The 13,234-nt window shown below is 44.5% G+C and overlaps 1 protein-coding gene and 1 long non-coding RNA gene across 5 annotated transcripts in view; one reads left to right on the forward strand and one right to left on the reverse strand.

Annotated features, from left to right (window-relative positions):
* sertad2b (SERTA domain containing 2b) overlaps positions 1–13,234 on the reverse strand; it is a 35,779-nt gene that overhangs the window by 11,569 nt on the left and 10,976 nt on the right. For 2 of the 4 annotated variants that reach the window (XM_076285967.1, XM_076285968.1), the window contains exon 1: positions 2,949–3,249. The exons of 1 other annotated variant lie outside the window; for it this stretch is intronic. The gene's annotated coding sequence lies outside the window, so the exon portion shown is untranslated. Of the gene's footprint in view, positions 1–2,948; positions 3,250–4,893; positions 5,162–13,234 lie in introns of those variants that run through there. One more of the 4 variants, XM_076285970.1, reaches the window with a different exon arrangement.
* On the forward strand, positions 647–1,254 carry LOC143123810 (uncharacterized). The gene is made up of 2 exons (XR_012986908.1): positions 647–816; positions 953–1,254. It is a non-coding gene; the product is annotated as an uncharacterized LOC143123810 (long non-coding RNA).

Raw genomic sequence — 13,234 nt, forward strand, 5'->3', positions numbered from 1 at the left:
GACTGGCACACAAACACTTTGGGGTCTGAGACTCCACAGAGAGCGTTTGAGGCCCCGTTAACAATGCTTTTCTAGTTGGGAGTGAGTGGTCGACACTGATAAGACAGCCAGGTGATGGGAGGATGCGGCAGCAATGCTGAACTGAAAGTGAACTCAGTAGTGTGCTGCTTCGGAGCACCAAGGCCAATCGGACACACACACACACACACACAAAGATACACACACACAGTCAGACAGAAAAACAGACAGACACACACACACACGCAAAAGCACATACACTACAGACAAGTTGTAGCACCAGGCAAGTATTCACTTGTGTATATGTATACATATAACAGGCTATTACATACATGTAAACACACGTTAACTGTAGTAGTAGTAATAATCATAAAAGGGAATTCCAATTAAAGAGCAACATCATGTTACATGTTACAGTTGTGGGCTTGTAATCTCTGTGCATGCACTTTTACCTCGGAGCCAGAAAAAGTGAAAGTAACTGCGAAGAGGCCAGCCGAATTCACTCGAAACCGGTTTGACTGGAGGGGCCAAAGGCTGCATGCCATGTGTGGGGGTGTGAGGCAGACACGTGCACACAAAATTGCAACAGACACATGCCTTCTCTCCCTTCCTAAAAAATATGCTTACTCACACGTCCACAACGATGTTCCCATCGTGTGTGAACTCAACCTCTTCGTCTGAGCAAGAAATTATTTTGAGGGGTTTGGATTTAGGCAAAACTCCAACCTCTAGAGGCGTCTTTTACCAGGGAGTGAGATGGGAACTTTTACTGTCCGAGCAGAACACAGCTGGAACAAGGTATGATCTTCAACAACCTTGCATTTGTTGGTGAAACTGAACTCACGTGCTATGAGTACGGAGTCAATATGATCCAGTTTTATCCAAATCTTTCCCACACAAGCTATCCTTTCAACACATGACTCTTCCTTTACAGACAACATTCATATGTGTGAGTATATGGTAAATAATACTCATATTGGCGGATTCTCCATGGTCTCTACACATTGTCACTACAAAGGAGCCATGACAGAACAGAATATGGACAGAACGTGTTGTCTGTTACATAATGCTATGACACACTCAATTACGGTAAACAATTGGCCACTGAGACCCAGAAGAGAGACGACAGGACAGTCATCCCTGGAATGAAGCAGATGTTTGGGTGCACTCTGAGAAAAGACACACAGGTTTACAAGGCTCCCAGAGGCAGGAAATAAATGAATTAAAAGAGCTGAACTAAGGAACTGTTTAACTGGACACCGTTTAGGCATGTGGCTGGGTGCGCGCACATTCATTCTGCTATATCATTCAGATGTATGTGAAAAAGCTACACCCTAATGTTTTTTTTATATACATGTATATATATAGGCCTACTGGGGAGTGTGACTGACTGCAAGGGTTAGAAGAACAAGGAGGGAAAGCTCACATTAATAAACTCCACTTATTCACAGTGAAAATGACTGAAGCCAGGGCTGCATGAGTACTGGCACTTATAATCTACTTTGTTTCATGTGAAATTAACATTGGTTAGCAAATCCAAGTGAACTTTGAGCTCTCTGAGAGAGAGAGAGAGAGATTGTGTGAGAGAGAAAGAGAGAGACTGTGTTCGCTTTTGCTCTTTGGACTCTGAATTCACAAACCAGTGCCTTTCATATGATCTCAACCATATGCTTATCTGAGTGACAAACCAACGTCCAAGGGTATAATTCAGAGAGAGAAAGAACTTTTACACAAATTGATGCACACACAATTCGACATCACCTTTCAGACGATTGCTGTCAGTCTCAACTGACACCAAACCTATAAACCCAATTGATCTGAATGAGATTTCACCAAGGAAATTATTTCCTTGTATCAAATGAAGAATCATTCTGTTTAGAACAGCACATATGTCCCACAGACTCAAACGGAAAAGTCTTCCATTTGCTCTGCTGTGGCAGGTCTTAGTCACACTTGCATTTTCACGGCCAGAGATGTTAGTCAGCTAGGCAGACTAATGCGAGACACATAAAAACCATGTAGAAGAGCGCCCTCTCAGCCCGAGATTTAGCCTACAACCTGTCTTCACACACTTGCCGACTCTTGAACAATGCAACTAATACACGGTGGTCAGCCTAGACGATTTTGCTCTCACCTGCCAAATTTCAGGTTCAGTCAAACGGTTAGGCGATTCCAGGCAGACAGTCTAAATAGCCACCAGGGTGGGAGCGATGTTCACACACTCACTCTACAAGAATTTGTGAGGAGATAAGAGCTGCGGCAAAAGCAGCGTTGTGGGATTAACAACAATGACTTAATTGAAAAGGAGCCCGTGTCAAGTTTCAAATGTTAGCCTACATGACACATATTAGATAATGAAGTCCTACTTTAAAGAACTGTTACAATGTTAGAAGACAAGGCGAGTGACAGTAGCAATGTTGGAAAGGAAGGAACCATAACTCCCGTGCAACAAGAGAAATATAACCTCAATATCGTGTGGCAAAAGCAATGGCAATGTAATGATGATTATCTGAAGTGAAACACAAAAATACCCAAAAACAAGGCACAATCATCCAGAGTCGTCTGCCCCAGCCTCACACAACAAAGATATAATTCACATAAGACGTGTAAATTAAGTAGCAGACTAATTTGAACCTAGAAGGTCAATAACGGCAGCACAGACTATCCCTGTTGGCTGTCGTGACCTGCCTGCACTGTTTTGCTGGCTTAGTTCGCAACATACAGAAACTTCACGGAGCAAACGAGTGGCACAAGAGTGAGCATAAGACAAAAAACAATAATGCGATCAGTCGTATTATGTATATTTAGCCTACTGCTTGTGTCTAATGTTATTGTTTAAAACAGTACGTTAGTTCCTCCTGTAAATAGCCGACATTATGTTAGTGTAATTCCCCTGTATCCCAGTGAAATAGCCCGTATGGATTACCTACCACATATAGTTCCAACGGAGGTTTAAAATGAAGCATCAGGATGAATCTTTCTTGATGTGAAGTGTTGGTTCCGAGGCAAGCGACGGTAACGTTAGACTAACGATTAAAGTCTTTCTCGTTTACACTTGCACTTTAATTCCCTGTTTCTTGAATAGGCTACAAGGAGTCGTGCCGTTCAGCAATGGCGTTGATTCGGGCTAAGCGAGAGAATAAAAATTGCCGTGTGGTGGTGAATAACAGAGTAATAGCGCTGCCACCACAGTTGTCCCCGAAGAGGAATGACGTCGAGTGAGGCTTTAACTACACTGCAAGTCGGCTATATGTCGTCGGTGTTGTCCGCCCGCCCCCTACAGACGCAAACAGCATGTCTCTCTCTCTCTCCCTCTCGCTCGCACGCTCTCAGGCTCCTGTAAGTAAGTAGCACTCCTCGCATTCTGTAATGTAGTGAGAGCATATTTTATTTCTTCCGTTACATATATTTTCGTGAGTTTGCTACTATTTAGTCTGAATATGTAGTTTATGCCCTGGTGTCCTTTTAAACGTTATCTCCTAAAGAATAGCATTCTACAATAGCCTAATATTAATAAAACAATGTTAACACAAAAACAAGTATGACTCGTGGTCTGAAAATAGAGTGGGCTAGAGGCTATTCTGGTTATCTAAGTCATAACTGCCAGTCCCCGTCCCACTCGGTAGAGTGGGTAGATTGAAGTGTGAAGACCACAAGAAGTCTGTTAATCCTTCCCAAAAAATCAACTAGCACGTCTTGTGATTCCCATAGGTCTATAGTTCCTCTCCTGACAGCTATGGCTATGTTTCATGTCTTAATAAAGAGGCCAGTTCCAACATATGTCATCTACCCTGAGCAAGGAACATATGCTGCCTATCTGTAATAGTTCACCTCAGGCTTTACTGACCAGAGAATGTAACTGTCACCAGATGGCAAGGACAAGCCCGGTACACTTCACTACAATGGAGACTGGTCGTGTCTGGTGGGTAAAGTGGCACCCAATAGCATACTAAGAGTGCCAAGTGGTGCCAAATGTTGTGCGGCAGTTTTTTGATTGTTGAACTGATCTTGAAATATACAAGTAATATGCAGCCTGTGAAAAATGTACAGTCAAGTTGGATTTGAATGCACTGGAGATATGTTCTTTGAGGCCAAAAACATCCTCTGTAGTCCAATGCTTTCTTTTGCACCTCTGTGAGGCACCATTTTTAGAGTCTTGACTACTGCAAGACCGACTAATGACATATGCACACGTGACTCACACCATTTTCACCATGGCAACCTGTGGTGTACATCAAAATCAAACACACCATAACACAAGCTTTACACCTCATACAACCTGTGCTTAAACCTCAGACCTTGGTGGTTCATTCACATTACTCTCAGATGCTGCATCACACACTTGTGGCTACAGAGCAGACTGGGTGAACAGGCAAAAAGATAACTGTTAGCTCCCTGGGCCATGGCTTGCATGCCCACACAGAGCACCATTCCTGAATCATATGGTTTTGTGGGAAACTGTGCCCAAACAGTTGCCGAGCCTAATGCACCAAACCAAACCAGGACTCCATCCATATGAACATGAGACAGCTTGGAGAGAGAGCGAGAGAGAGAGAGAGAGAGAGAGAGTAAGAGATTTAAAAAAAGAGAGGTGAGAGATACAGAAGTCCAGCTAGATACTTGAGAGAGAAAGAGAGAACAGGAATGACAAAAAGTGAAAGTGTTCAAAAAATTACAACTTCTAGTTATCACCAACATATATATTAGGCATGTGCATGAAGGTTTTCATAGAGAGAGAGAGAGAGAGAGAGAGAGAGAGAGAGAGAGAGAGAGAGAGAGAGAGAGAGAGAGAGAGAGAGAGCAGGAATAGCTCTCAGAGGAGAGTCACGGCCTGTGTGACTGTCGGTGGGGCATGACGACTGGCTGCAAGCTCACCTATTTTAAGGCTGCAGCATTCTCAGATTTAGGGCAGCCAGTTTCAGGAGCCAAGCAGCAGCAGCAGCAGCAGCTCCCCTGGTTCAGCAACCTCTTCAGACAGCGAGCGAACAAGCTTGAGGACAGCTTTGGAATAATCTGTACCTTTCTACAGGCAAACGAGCAACCAAGAACATGTTCCTGTCTGTATGTGGAATATATAAAAAAGAAAAAACAACCTGGGAACACATAAACAAGCTGAGGTCTCCCAGACAACGGATGGTGTCAGTTTCAGCCTGGATCCCCGGAGTTTCTCTCTCTCCCTCTTTCTCTCTCTCTCTCTCACTCTCTCTCTGTCTGTCTGTCTGCCTCCCTCTCACTCTCACTGCTGTCTCTTTCTGGTCATCTCAGTGTTGTCACGAACGAACGGGGGAGTGTGTGGTGCATGTTGTGTAGTGGAGAGAGAGAGAGAGAGAGCTGGTTCTAAATAAAGCGTTTTCAGGTCAAAAACAGGAAATGGCTCAGTGAGCAGTCAGGGCAGGACTGAGCACAGCAGGCTGCTGGGCGGCATCCACAACATCCCCTTTGTTCCCTCCCCAGAAGGAGCCACAGCCCTTCTGCTCTGTCCCCCTCCCTCCTCTCTCTCTCTCTCTCTCTCTGTCTCTCTCTCTCTCTGTCTCTCTCTCTGTTGGTCACCCTCTATTACCCAATCAGTTCTATTCTCTCTCTTTCTTTCAGTCTCCCCCTCTCTCATAGCTTTTTTTAAAAAATAAAATAATATTTTTTATATATTTGTTAAAAATATAATTTTTTCCTAACTCTCTGTCCTTAAGTCGCCCTATCGTCTTCGCCTTACAAACTCTGTCCAGTTGTAAACATATCTGTCATATACTCTCTCGCTCTCTGGCATTCAGTTGTGCTCTCTCTTAACTTGTCCCTCAAACACACTGTGATCTCTTGTAGCCACTTAGTGACTGTCTTTCTATCTCTCCCTCTTTCTACCCCAGTTATCTCTTTCCTCTTTCTTGTCTCCTTCTGCTGGTTTCATACTTGATGGAATTGTTTCCCTTGATCCTATCATCTTCTTTTCCTCTCTCTCTTTCTGAATCTGTATCTTGTTCCATCTTTGCCAAGAGTGCTTTGGCACAAAGCTATGATAATTTATTCTGCCCCCTCCACTCCCTCCCTCCACACACACACACACACACACACACACACACACACTGACTCAGCAGTGAGCCAATGAGAGGAGACCATGTGCGTACATCGTGTGGGTAATCATCACTCACTAAAGCATGAATCACCATGGCACAAGCAACAGTTAGCCGCCATGAATATGTACAGTACACAACATGTTCGTAGAGACCAGCATCAGAAAGTCTCAGAATATGTGGCATGCCACATTATCATAGAACACAATAGGGCAGGACTGTTGACTGAAGGTTGATAGAACAAGGCCTCATTACAGTTGGTGTAATTTTATAATTGATCCAAGATTAGGATTAAGGCTACGTTTATACGGTGACGATGAAAAGAGAAGACGCAGAAGTGGCGTCTCGTCTTCATTTTTTTATTCGCGTTTAGACGAGCATTCTCAGGGGGAAATCTTTGTTTATATGAAGACGCAAGAGTATGTGATATTCGATTGGATATGCATTCCAGACCGCTGGGTGGTGGTGTGATAGAACCCCGGTACGTCACGCGCAGACATTCTAATTTGACAGTTTAGCCAGAGAGGTAATCAAGGATCTTTGGTTTAGCCGTTTAGACGGAGACGCAACCCGGGTCGTCTTCAAAACGCTACACTCTGGAAGGAGTCTTCAGATTTCTGCGTCTATAAGCCCCGATAGCGGGGTCGCTGTGTAAACGAAAGGCACATTTTGTTGTCTTCCTTCGCAATCGTCCTCGTATAAACGGCCCCTAAGATTATGTTTTTTTAACTACTGCAATGCAAGGCCATTCTAACTGGAAAAACAGACTATAAACTTTTTCTAATGGCATTTGGACTTCCGTACAAAAACAAATCTGTAGAGGAAAGACCAGTTAATAAGTTAATATTGCTAATGGAAGAAAAAAAAACAGAACAGAAACTACAGTATAGAGTCACAATGAGTCGTCTGTATTTATATCTGAGAGGGCAGAAAAATGACACTACCTCCTCTAAAATCAAGCCTATTATAAACACCGTCACGCAGACAAAAAGGCTGCTTGATTATAGTGCTCTTAATGACAGGCCTCTGCAACAGAGAGCCACTACTCTACGCCAGCCATTCAGCCTACATACCGCCCCCCCCACACACCTCTCTCACTCCCCACCTCTACCTTTCTTCCGCATAAACTCCTCCTTTCTGTCCATTTCTTTGGTCTCAGTAGCACACACACGCTCTCTCTCTCTCCCTCTCTCCCTGTCTGTCTGTCCCCACAGTATTTCTCTTTTTCTCTCTCTGGTCTCCCTCTCTCCCGTCTCACCATCAACTGGAAGGCCCTCGGTGGGTGCACCCCACTCCCCCCCCCCTTCCGTCATGATCTAATTAAGCTTGTTAACTAATCTGCCACTTGGGTGTGGAGGGTGTAATTGAGAGAGTCCCATCAAGAGCGCCTACTTCATTACCGCCCTCTCCTCTCCAGTGGCAGGCGGCTCGGCAAAGGTGAGTTTTGATAGAGAGAGAGAGAGAGAGAGAGGCCTTGGTAGCTTGATGCTGATTCAGGCTCTGCATACCATGTTCAATGCTTTTTGAAATGGCCAGTGTCGAATGAAAAAAGGCTGTCTCAGTTAGCAACACACGTGCGGCATGATGGTCCTAGCAGTGCCCAGTGTCCTGAGAGATACAAGAGGGTGTTCAGCGTGTGGGAAGGATGCTACCCACACTCACACCACCTACTACCATCAGTCCCCCACGCTCTGATGTGGGCAGTGAGGGTACTGAGTACTAAATCAGAATTCATGTCTTATGATTTTTATAGATATTATTATATATAAGTATATATATACAACTAGTATATATACTCTTTTGATCCCGTGAGGGAAATTTGGTCTCTGCATTTATCCCAATCCGTGAAAAAGTGAAACACACTCAGCACACAGTGAACACACAGTGAGGTGAAGCACACACTAATCCCGGCGCAGGGAGCTGCCTGCATCAACAGCGGTGCTCGGGGAGTAGTGAGGGGTTAGATGCCTTGCTCAAGGGCACTTCAGCCGTGAACCGGCAACCCTCCGGTTACAAGTCCGAAGCGCTAACCAGTAGGCCACGGCTGTTAACTATTATAAATAGTTACTATTTATAAATAAAACTCTTTATGTTTCCTATGTGTCCTTATGTTTAAAGTTAAAATTATGGTTGGATAGAAAAACTCAACTAAGTTAGCTGTTTCAATGTTCTGTGTTCCCGAGTATATCTTTGTGTGACTATGTCTTTAGAGATAAGAGGAAATATTGTGTTTTGCAGTGTATCACTGTTCTGCATGAATGCATCACTCTGCATCAGAATAGTTATCTGTTCTGATTGGCAGGTTGGCACTAATTAGTGTCTCATTCAGTGTGGTCCACGTAAACTGGGATGACCAACAGCATCTCTTGGCAATCTTGACTATTTGCTTATGTAGTGAGAGCAGCGGGTGGATCTTTATGTGAAGCCAGGCTGTTTCTCCTCATGATGCGCAGCATTGTAAATAAAACTCTGTTCATGACGTTCCCTATCATTGCCTGACTGCTGGGTCTTCATTCATCTGTGCTGCCAACAGAGCCTGTGATGAAGGCATTTAGATGACAAAAATGAAAATGAAAAAGTTATTAATGTGTCCAAGCTGACAGTACTGTGTCTAACCAGTTAAATGACATCTAACAGGACTGTGTCTAACCAGTTACATGACATAGAACAGGACATTGTTTTTGCACTGATAGCATGGGACATTGGGGGGCACTCTTCCTCTTCCCTGCTGGACCTGGGTCTCTGACTCTTCACTACTCACTCTAGACATGATCTCTTGAAGTCACGCCATATACGTTAAATGCTGCTGTGCCCCTTCCAGTCTTGAGATATCAGTGTTCTGGGCATGTGTGTCTGTGTGTGTGTGTGTGTGTCAGAGAGAGAGAGAGAGAGAGAGAGAGAGAGAGAGTGAGAGAGAGAGAGAGAGAGAGAGAGAGAGAGGGAAGTCTGTCCAGTGCAGACCACTGTCTCCTTGTGCTCAGGCCTCACGGCAGCCTTTCTGTCTGAGTCTGGTCCTCAGCTTCCTGTCCTCCTCAGCAGCACACAGCTAATGATGACTCGACACTTTTCAGCAACTGGAAACAATCTCACAGGAATTGGTGTGTGACTGAACGCTCGTGAACATGTGTGTGTGAGTTTGTGTGTGTATGTGTGTGTGCACATGCTCATGTGTGGGAGGAAGAGTGCTGTTGCTGATGGCTCACACTGGTAGAGTTTTGCCAGGAGGAGAGGAAAGAGGAGGAGGAAGAGAAGGTAGAAGAGGAGGAGAGGAGACAGGCAGAGGACAGAGACAGAGAGAAAGTCTGAGAGGCAGGCAGATGTAGAGATGGGATTTTTGTTGCATTCATTGCAAGTTTTTGTCAGTCAACACACACACACACACACACACACACACACACACACACACACTGCAGAGACAGTGCTTTGTTTAACTAAACAAAACTGTTTCATGAAGCAAACTTAAAGCTGCGGGAGTGGTGGGAAAATACTATTTACAGCACAGTGGCACTAAAGACGCAGCATTTATCGCATTGATCCATTTGCAGGCACTCTCCCGGCCCTGTGGAGAGGGCTTGTTAACCAGACGAGTGTGCGTCTGCTGGAGACTAACTGGTGCCTGTGCCGCCAGAGACGCTGAGAGCTCAAGAGTAAGCACACGCTCTGTTGTTTAATCCCGTTGTCATGGTAATCATACAGAACAATGTTGGTTTAACCCAAGGTTTGGAGATATCACACACCCCTACCAACACACACACACACACACACACACACACACACACACACACTCACATACATACACACATGCAAAAACACACACACACACACATGCTTGCACATACCATTGGCACACACACATATTACATGGACACACATACACACACCCACGCGTGCGCGTCTGCACACACAACCGCTCTCAGCTGGAACTAAACCAAGACAGTAATGGCTGTGGTTTTGGAAGTGGACTCCTCGTATGACAGGCGTCCATTCATCACACTGTTTTTCCTTTTCATTTTCAGACCTCTTGGCCCCGTCACAAGAGCAGCCAAAAAAAGAAAAGGGCTCTATGTTGCGTTTATTGAGAGTAAATTTCTTAAAAGCAATGAAACAAAACAAATTTGAAAAGAAATGGGGGAAAAACTGTGCAGAAGTTTCACATGAAAAGGGGAAGGAGGAAAAATGTCTGACCAAAGTTCTGAACTGCTGTAAAGCTGTGGACGATGACGTAGGGATTGGAACTGAGGTCCATTAAAAGCTGTGCTGACAAAGAACAGGAGAATTCTAGAGAAAGAACAGAATATTCAGGAGCGAAGACAAGAGAAATCAGTGTGCATAAATGATCTTGGATGTGTAAGCCTCTTACACATGCACACATTATGTGTGTCAATGCAAGCTTGTGTGTGTGTGTGTGTCTGTGTGTGTGAGTGTGTGTGAACACATTGGCTGAGCATGCAGTGTCCGTACCCTTGTGGGCCCATGTGTTTGTGTGCTGCTGGATGAACGGGAGCCTTTGCACTCAACCCATTTACGATCCTCTGTTTGACTTTGATGTGTTGCAGATAACAGCTTGACCAACACCCTGCTCAGATGAGCAATAGAGTTTCACCTTCTCTTTCTAAGACGTGAACAGCAGAACAGCACTAAGCTCGGGGTCCAGTCCAAACAGGGAGGTCCTACCTACAGTGCCCTCCATCCCACTGTGCCCTCCCCCTCTCATACCTAAAAAACAAGAGCAGCAATATATGCAGTTGAGAAATAGGTGAAACATATAGGTCAGTGCAGTGTGCCTCTTGGCTTGCAAACATTTCAGTGTCACCTACACATCGCTGTTTATCATTTTTCTTGTTATGCACTGCAAATGCCTGACCACATTGATACACATTCCAGTGTTTTGGACATTGACCTTTACTCCAAGTTGGTAAAAAATATTTCACCCACACAGTGCTCCACTGAAGCAAATCCCTATGTCTCAATTCCACATCAGACTCCTGAACACAAAACTCATCTGGAATATTTATCTATTTAACATTATTTTATTGCTTATTTTTTCTTTCTTTTTGTACTTTCTGTAAACAATTACCACCAACATTGTTGTGTGGCAATAACGTATATCTAAAGTATATATAAAGTATATCTAATCAAAATCCAGTTACGTGTATAACAGAAAACCATGCTTTTTATGCAAGTAGGTGTGAAGATAAAGAAGCTTGTTAGGTCTGAAAAGGTAGCTTGTTTGTTGTGTGAATTATGCTTGTGTAAACATGAGTGTTATACTTCGTGTTGCTGAGTCCAATGAAAAGAGGTTAAATGCAGTAATAACTGCACCACACACACAAGCACACATGCACACACGCACACACACACACACACACACACACACACACACACACACACACACACACACACACACACACACACACACATACAAACAACACACACACAGTCACACACACACACACACACACACATACAAACAACACACACACAGTCACACACACACACACACACACACACACACACACACACACACACACACACACACACACACATCTCTTTAGTGTCTGCAGTACTGCACCAGCTCCGGGTCTGTCTGGAGCTGGCATGACGCGTGCAGACACAGACCAGCAGGGCAGACACACATGAAAAAAAACCCAGAGATCAAGTATCTTGGTGAAAAACAAGCCAGATGAAAGGCAATCATTTCAGCATTTAGTGCCCCTGGAAAGAAGCACCTCCTTAGTTAGAGACAGGGAGTAAAAACTCTTGTCAGTATTTCCAAACTGTGGGCTCAAATGGAATGCCTTGAATGCCGATCTGTATTCGTCTCCTCTATGTATGTGTGTGTGTGTGTGTGTGTGTGTGCGTCCCCATGTATTTTATTATTTTGTGTTTTTTTCTCCCTTGTTTTTTTGGAGTTTTTGGGTTGACCATTCCGGTTATTTTAAGTTGTTGGTAACACACTGGGCCATTTGTCTCCCCCCCCATACACACACACACACCTCTCGTGCATGAGAGCCTTGCCCCAGGAGAATGTGGCTCTCAAGGTCACGAGGAACATCAGTCGCACCAGCGTCAAAGACACCTCAGTCCCCCCGCCCTCTCTCTCTCCCTCTCTATCTCTCTCTCTGTCTCCCTCTCTCTCCCTCCCTCTCTGTCTCCCTCTCTCTCTCCCTCTCTGTCTCCCTCTCTCTATCTCTCTCTCTGTCTCCCTCTCTCTCTATCTCTCTCTCTGTCTCCCTCTCTCTCTCTCCCTCTCTCTGTCTCCCTCTCTCTCTATCTCTCTCTCTGCGTTCGGCCACACAAAAAATGCATTCTCAAAAAAGGAGTGTCCATCAGCACCGCCACACTGTGGTGACTTCTGCACAGAACACTCTAACCAGACTGACCGCTCACAGTCCTCCATCTAAAACACTCTCACAGGCTGTTTGCATTGTGATATCTAGCAGGTTAAACGTCAGGTGTTGACCATTAGAAACCATTAGAATATACTTTACTTGGATATTCCACCCATAGAGACTTACAGTAACAGATAATCTGTTAAAATTCAAGTACAGAATGTAAAATTGTTATTGATTACTGTACATCACCTTAACCAAATCTGACCCCTAACCTTAACCATAACTGTGGTTAACAGTGTCAACAGACAGTTTGTTGATAAAATCTGAGCTGAGTAGTCTGTGGACGGACTAGTATCCAAGTAAACTGTAACAGATTATTTTACCATATACCACCACTCTGGATAAAAGCAAGGCATTAATAATACCTGCACAGTAATAAATATGTGGTTGACCTCAGTTTATGTGGTCTGTGTTGACTGTTATTTTTTTAAATCTATCTATCTATCTATCTATCTATCTATCTATCTATATATCTATCTATCTATCCATCTACCGGTATCTATCTATCTATCTGTGTCAGCCTGCCTGTGTAATCATGAAGTTGTGCACTTGTGAAACAGGCTCAGTCACGACGCCTCTCACCCCACGCTTGTCTGTGGGTGCTCTGTGGACATGAGCGACCCACAGTCATGTCTGGCAGCGCAGAGGCTGCAGTGGGGTGGGGGACGAGTGTGTGTGTGTGTGTGTGTGTGGGGGGGGGGCGTTGGGTGTGTGCCTGTGCGTGTGCATGTGTATGCGTGCGTGTGTCTGTGTGCG

Source organism: Alosa pseudoharengus, unplaced genomic scaffold (assembly GCF_046254945.1).
Source record: "Alosa pseudoharengus isolate Yale_2024_CS ecotype anadromous, Long Island Sound unplaced genomic scaffold, YU_APseudo_1.1 YU_APseudo_1.1_scf_15, whole genome shotgun sequence".
Classification (NCBI taxonomy): Eukaryota; Metazoa; Chordata; class Actinopteri; order Clupeiformes; family Clupeidae; genus Alosa; species Alosa pseudoharengus.